Source organism: Monodelphis domestica, chromosome 3, assembly GCF_027887165.1.
Source record: "Monodelphis domestica isolate mMonDom1 chromosome 3, mMonDom1.pri, whole genome shotgun sequence".
Lineage (NCBI taxonomy): Eukaryota > Metazoa > Chordata > Mammalia > Didelphimorphia > Didelphidae > Monodelphis > Monodelphis domestica.
The window spans coordinates 200,324,211-200,332,217 of NC_077229.1; the positions used below are offsets into that span (position 1 = coordinate 200,324,211).

Consider the following 8,007-nt stretch of genomic DNA (forward strand, 5'->3'; position numbering starts at 1 on the left):
GCAGGTCATGTCTTCCTGTCTGTGCCCAAATTTCTTCAATCACACCTAGTTTCCTTGCTTTCCAGAATATCATATTCCATGCCTTTCTGTCTTTCAGTGTAGATGCAATCAGATCCTGTGTTATCCTTATTGTAGTTCCATGGTACCTGAATGACTTTTTCTTAGAAGCTTTTAATATTTTTCCCTTGGTCTGGTAGTTCTTGAATTTGGCTATAACATTCCTGATTGTTGTCAGTTGAGTTTAAGTACAGGAGGAAATCTGTGAATTCTTCCAATCTCCACTTTTCTCTCTTGTTCTAGAACATTGGGGAAATTTTCTTGGATAGTTTTCTGTAGGATGACATCCAGGATTTTTCTTTTGTCATGTTCTTCTGGTAGACCAATGATTCTTAAGTTGCCTCTCCTGGACCAATTTTCTAAATCTTCTGTTTTGTGAATGAGGTGTTTCATATTTTCCTCAATTTTTTCATTCTTTTGATTTTGTTTTATAGTTTCATGCTGCCTTGTGAAGTTGCTTGCTTCTAATTGTTGTATTCTAGTTTTTAAAGACTGAATTTCATTTCTGTCCTTTTGGTCATCCTTCTCCTTCTGGTCCGATTTTCTTTGGAGGTTATCTTTCATCTTCTTTTCCCCATCTGTCATTTTATTTGCCTCATCTTTCATTTCCTTTGCCTTGCTTTCAAGCTGATTAATTTTGCCTTTCAAGACACTATTTTCTTGTTTTAGTTCATGTGCTTCTGTTTCCAGATGGCTTATCTTGCTTTTTAAGTTCTTTTCCCAGTTGTTTTCAGCATATCTTAATTGGGTTTTGAATTGTATTTTGAGTTCTTCTAAAGCCTGTGTCCAATTCACTGGAGTTTCTGTGTTTTAGCTTGGTGTTCCTTGATCCTCTTCTGTTACATTTGCTCTTTGTTCATTGCCTGGATAGAAGTTGTTGATTGTAATTTCTTTTTCCTTTTTTTTTGTTGTTTGCTCATATTTGCCCCTACTTTTCTCCCTGTAGTTTCCTGTAGTCTTGTTCTTCTCATTATGTGCTGGATCTGTGGGTTTGGGCTTTTCTGTCAACCTTCACCCTTGGAACTTAGCAAGGTTCACACAGAGCAGTCTCTGGGGGAGGGGTGTTGGAACTTGAGCTTTCTTGCCCTTTGAAGGCTTAATAAGATTAAGCCCATAGTTGAACTTGCAGAGCTGGATGTGACCTGAGGCCAAAACCTCGGGAAAGGGGGGAACAATATGGAGTGTCTCAGCTGCAATTTGGCTACCTTCTTTGAGGTTTTTCTCCAGTTGCCTCCCCACCACCTGCATTCAAAGCACTGTGCCTGGCACAGCTTTTCCCATAAGGTAATCCCTCTATACTAGTGCCTTACCTGCCCAAAGACTCCAGCCACTGCTGGAGGCTCAGTACAGTAGGTGGAGAAGGGATCCTGGGACCTTCCTTCTTCCTTCCCCTTAAAGCCGAGTGTTCTCGAATTCAGGTTTTTGGAGGATTACCTTTTAAGTTGAGTCCAGCAGAAGGGTTCCACAGCTCTGACCTGTTATTAGATTTGGTTTTAAGTCCTCTAGGAGCATTTTGTTTTTAATTGGTGAAGAAGAGTTTTTAGAGGTTGGAAATTTTGCTGCCTCTATGCTGCCATCTTGACTCCACCTCCTTAAAAGTTATTTAACCAGAAGCATCTAACCATTATATGGCCAGAGAATGATAAGGAAAACAGATTAAGAAGTAAATTTTATTTAGTAGAAAATTTAAAAAAATACTATTGTGGTCCTTTAAAATAATTTAAAATATTTTAGTTAATAAATACTTATTATATAAAAAATTATAATCTTGCTATTAATTTATTGAGTTTCTTTAGTTATTACATTTGAGTTTGAAATATCCAGTGTATAGTAGTTGGAATAAGTATTAAGGTTTTTTAATGTTGAAATCATGTGTTGTTTACTTTTTGTACTTGAATTCAAACACTTTGACATTAAATTTGTGCTGCCTAAAAAAAGATTTTTTTTACAAAAATCATGTCTATTATTTACCAAAAAGTGTTTTGACCATAAGAGAACTTGACTAAAATTAACAGTCTACAAAATTAAGAAAAAAAATATGTCTGACCTCTGTCAGTAGTCTCTAAAATTCTTTCTTTTTCATATGAGAGTGACCAGCTGTTCAGAAGAGATCTAGTGGCTGATGACCATGTTGTCAAAGTTATTATATGTGGCATCCATCTTCACAGGCACTGCAAAATCTTGCAGCATCTCATCACACCCAATTCCTTGAATGCAGATACCCACCAACTTCTCTTCATTTTGGGCATATCACACACAGCTTCATCACTCACTTGGTTTTCCTTCTTGTCACCTCTTGGTACATAGGGGTAAAGGAAGTCAGAAATATCTTCACATTTCCTTTTCCATTTTTAGAAATGGCTTTATCTTCCACGAGTCCCTGTGTGACAATCAACAGGTGACTGAACACTACAGTTGGGATGTTTTCATAGTTTAGTGTGGAGTACAATTTGTATTAAAAAAATTCTGTGTGCAAGTGTGATTGAGACTGGAGTAAGAAGAGTTTTTCCACACACATCCCCCAACAGGATAGATGCCCTTTCTGTTGGGGTTCTGGAATTCATCAACCAGGATGTACCCTTTATCATCACTCTGAAAGCCTACCTTGTTCAGATTCAAGCTCTGGATGTTTAGGTTGTACCCAATGGCCAACAATAGGGAGTCAATACCAGGGACTGTGCAGATGGGTTTCGCCATCACTATGGTCAGTTTCAAGTTTAAGGAGATCTTCACTTCCTTGACCTGGGAGTACTTTGGGACCTTGATGACAGCATTCTCCAGTTCTTCAGTGCAGTTGGAAACAATTAATGCATGGAAAGATTGAAGTACTACATATTTTATATATTCTTTATACATCTATATCAACTTATACTTGAATGAATTTTTGATCTCATTGATGTGGATGTTCCCTTTAATAGTGTAGATTTTAGCTACTTCTTGTCTTCTCAGTCTATGAGACTCTTTTGTCGTGGTCTATTACTTATAATCACTAAGTATCATATGTAAAAATTGATCTATACATTTTTCTTAAAGTAGTTCTCTCCCCAATCCTCCCCTCCCATAATGGTAACTTTTTACATAGAGCTCTTGATTTGCCAAACTCTTTATATATATTATCTCTTTTGATCCTTACAGTTATTCCCTGTGGTAGGTATCCTCATTTTTCAGTTGAAAAACAAAAGATGTTCATAGAGGTCAGAATATTAATTGTCACATGAATAGCATCAAAAGTAGAATTTGATGCTAAGTCCCTCCTGTCTCACAGTTCACTGATCTTCCTGCTAAACCTTACTTCCACTGAATTTTTTTTTATGAAAGAAATACATACAGATAATAAAATGTCTTTAAGAATTCAGATGTCATGTTTTGTAGGGTATATACCATTTCTATGAGTATTCATAGACTTTTGTTTTTAAGACATTGGCCTTTTGATTTCAAGGATTCTGGGTGGATTTTTGGAAATTTATTTGTTGTACTTTGTTAATTAGTGGGATAAAGTCTCACCCAATTAAGTTTCTGGTCCTTTCAATGCTACCAACTCAGAGAAAGTATTGAACAAAATTCCTGTCACTTTGCCACAAAAATCTTAGCTATTACCTCTAACAATCTCAAGGGCCCATCATCAGGGAAACCAACATGTATCAAATAAAAATACTTTTCTCAGGTGAGGCAAAAAAGGGGTTAAAGAAGTTTGTACTAATTATTAACTACAAGATTTGCAAATGATTGCATGAAATTCCTAAAATGTGCCTACAAGCTTCTATTATTGATGTGGTGCCCCCAGGAGGTGCACATATGAGTTTAAGTGTCTAAAACTGTTTTATTAATTAAATTGCTATGATTTACTTCTCCCATGTTAGCATTTATGGATTATGAAACAGCCCTGCAATTAGGAAATGACTCTACAAATGTTGCGTGTTTACTTAGAGGAAAAAATATACATACATACACATATATACATAAAGATCTGTTTCCATACTCATTATTATATTAACACACAAACACACAATAGAAATAAGTCTGAATTCACACTTTTCCCTTCCTTATCATACAGTTTACCTTCCAAGGTTACCTTATTTCTAGACCAATTAATTGGAAACCACTATCCCACTACCACTAGTGCATTAAATTATTATTTCTGGGTGTGTTTAGGAGATGAATCTGAAGTTTGTTGCCCCTGCTCAGATGTATGAGGTAATGATAATAGCTAATTTTAATATGGTACTTACTTTGTTGGGTACTATGCTAAGCACTTTACAATTATAATCTGATTTGATCAATTATTATCCTCATTTTATAGATGAAGAAATTAAGGCAAACAGAGATTAAGTGTCCCACCCAGGGTCATACAGCTAGCAAATGTCTGAGGTTGGATTTGAATTCAGGTCCTTCTGACTCCAGCTCTACCCATTGAGCTACTTAGCTGTAATATATATTTATGACTTAATTTTCCCTCCATAGTCACAAAACTAGAATTAGGAGGTTTTATTGTATAAAGTTTAATCAGACTAATCCTGATTCACCTAGTAAATTCTAAAGTCTGGAATTTGCATTTTAGCTAATTCACTTTCTCTTCTCTCCCCACTGGCTCTTTAAAAAAAAAAAAACTTTCATTCTTTTTTAGAATAAAATTTTTATGCCTTTAGTTTTTTATTACCCTAATTTCCCCAATTTCCTTCTCCCATTCCCACCCAGAAAGTCTTCTCAGGTAACAAATAATATTTTTAAAATAAAAGAAGGAAGAAAAAAGTCAGAATAAAGTGATCAATACATCAAAAAATATATAGAATATGTGCAAAGTGCATCTCTGTAAAGAAGGTGGTTTTGGAATGTTATTTTATGTCTTCTTTTGACCTGTGCTTGTCCTTTAGACAGACAAACTTCACTTTAAAATTATGTATATATGGTTTTTCTCTCTTTATAGTGTTATAGCCATTTTATATGTTGTTTTCTTGGCTCTGATTATTAGTTCATCTAAGACATTTCCATTTCTCACCATATTTCTAATAACATAGCAATATTCTATTACAGTCATGCCATGAATTATAATTTGTCTGGCCATTCTCCAACCAATGGGTATCTACTGTTTCCAATTCTTTGCTACCACAAAAAATGATGCTATAAATATTTTGGCATATGTGGAGACTGTCTTTTAATCTATGGCCTCTTTAGGATATAAGCCAGTAATGAAATCTCTGGGTCAAAGAGTATCAGATCCTTAGACTAAGACTAGTAGGAAACTTTCATAGTTTCTTCTTTCTCAGAGCTTCAGCAGCATCCTGGTTCTAGACTCGAAACCTTTTTCCCAAAACTCCCCACTCATTCCAAATCTGTCATTTTTACTTTTGCTTTTTTTTGAATTCCTGACCCTTTTATATGCAAAGATACTCAAAGTCTCACACTCTTTACAAACTTTAAGCAGAACATTCAAGGTGTAAACCTCAAAATTTCTTAGACTTATAAATGTTGGAAATTTCACCATTGGGAAATTTCCTACTTGAAAAATTCCCTATTGATAGTGGGTCTTGGCTATTGGAATGTGAACCCCTTTGGCATGGGAGGTTCCTTCTCTTCCCTTCTTAAGATTACTTTAGGACAGAAACCTTTTGCTGAACAATGGAAAGGACTTTGACCTATGCTTAAGCATAGAACAGGAATTTCTTTGAGTCATGATTGATTTTAGAATTGATACAATGGAGATACTTGGAATCAATCTCCACCCTATTCAGTCCTAACAGGATTGAGTAAGGGATGCAGCCTAGATCAAAATTTAATTATTCCAATCTCTACCCTACTCAGGTTAACAGGATTTAGAAAGGGCTGTAGCAAAGGATCAAAGATTTAATTATTTGAAAATATGACCTTCAACAGACATGTGCAAAGCCAGAGACCTCTGGGCAGTCCTGGGTTAAGCTAGAGCCTCCATTGGCACAGGGAAATTGATGGACAGATGATTGGTAGATGTGAGGACTGAGGGGAGGGAACTTGGATGGTTTCCTTAAGGATAGGAGGGGGTTGAGGAGTTTGTCGGAGTGGTTGCGGTGTGCTCTGAGAAGCTTGCGCTGAAGGAAGCTGAAGGTGGGGCCCCCGGAGACTGTTTCTCCATTTTTGGTCACGTGAGTAATAGGGACTGATCTCCTTTCATTGCCCCAGCTATCTAAGGGCTTGGGCCTTTTGGCCCAGCCTAAACAGAAGGGGTATTTAAGCCCTATTCCCTTCTCTCCCCTTTCTCTCTCCCTCTATCTCTCTATCTCTAATTCCTTTCTTCCTCCTGTTTGTAATTAAAACTCCATAAAAGGTTGACGGCTGACTTGAGTTTTCATTAAGGAATTACATAGCTGAATTCCTTGGCGACCTTAAATTAATATATATCAGTCTTTTAAAAGTGATTTCCTTGTCACAAAGGTCTAATCCCCTTTATAAAGTGAAAATAGGTCATTGGAACACTCAAACTTAAGTCAGACCCTTAGAAAGAAGGCACCCATAGCTTGATGAGAATGATATAAGCAGCATTAGGGGAGAAAGGTGTGGAATGGTTGCTTTAGAGTATGTGATAAAGATTCATTAGGGAGGAATAATAGGATTTCATTGTGTCTGTGAAGGGCCCACTCAGATTAGATAATATGAATTTGTAGTGGACCATGTAAACAGTGTTGTAAGACATAGGACTTCCTCCATTACTGATCAGCAATGTGTGAGGAGGAATGAAGAAGACAGAATGCCATTTTTAGTAAGAATGTTTTTAGCCCATAATAAGGTGTCACTATTACATAATGAAACTAAATTTCTTATGCTGTTTGGAAATGGACTCTGAAGGAAGTGAATTGCCAAAGATTTATTTCAAAAGTATATCCTGAGTAGGGAAGTTAGATAGACCAGTGGACAGAGAATCAGACCTGGTGATGGGAAGTTCTGGGTTCAAATCTGGATTCAGACACTTCTTAGATGTGTGACCTTGGGTAAGTCACTTAACTTAAGTTGTTTAACCCTTTCTACTCTTTTGCCTTGGAATTGATACTTAATACTGATTCTAAGACAGAAGGTAAGGGTTAATATATATATGTATATATATATATATATGTATTTATAAATAGAAGTACATGTATATATACTGAACAAGAGCAAAAACATTAGAATATATGTAGAAAGGTTAAGATTCATCTGAATGTTTAATTTTAGCAATTTGGGAGAGGGGATAGTTTCACTACATCATAGAAAAGTGGATTTTGCATTAAGTCAAGTCAATTTGGAACTCTCTATTAGTTTTTCATATAAGTTGATGTGAACACACTAATCTTCATGCCCTTCAAATTATAAAGTTTCCCATTTATACATTAATTTATTCATAAATGTCTGCAAAGAAAACATAGCATTAAAAAGACATGGGAATGGATGGTCTCTATTCTCAAGAAACACATAGCTTTTTCTTTGAGTTCATGTCCTCACTGAATCTCAAGAAATAAAGTGTCCTACAATTTCTTCAGAACAGTATTGAAATTCTATAAAAGGAAAATATATAGTCAAATACAGGAGGTGAATGACTGAAGAAAGACAATGAAAGAAAAAGAGGAAAGGAATTAGTAAGAATTTGTTATAAATATCTGTTTGAAGATAGTCTTTTAAAAAAGTTTCAGTATCTGAAAATGTGAAGTTTATTGGTTTTATTTTTTCATTTTCTTAAATTCCATAAACTACTGTAAAAACAAAAGCAAAGAGAGCTAAATTTAGTAAAGTAAGTAGTATACAATCTGACTAGACCTCTTGGCTTTTTAGTCTCAATAAATCTGCTACTATGAAGTAAATAGAAGGGAAATGTTACTGCTTTGAGTTCCAAGTTAGAAAAAGAGACTTTAAGAATGTGGGGTTTTCCTTAATGGACTTCCCTGACCAGCAGGGTCCCACAAGGGAAGGGGCTCACCTTTGTGATGGGACCCGAGGAGAGGTAGGAAC

The 8,007-nt window shown here is 35.7% G+C and overlaps 1 pseudogene; it reads right to left on the reverse strand.

The window, feature by feature from the left end:
* Positions 1 to 2,136: 2,136 nt before the first annotated feature.
* On the reverse strand, positions 2,137 to 2,913 carry LOC100027692 (glutathione reductase-like; annotated as a pseudogene).
* Between the last annotated feature and the right edge of the window lie 5,094 nt (positions 2,914 to 8,007).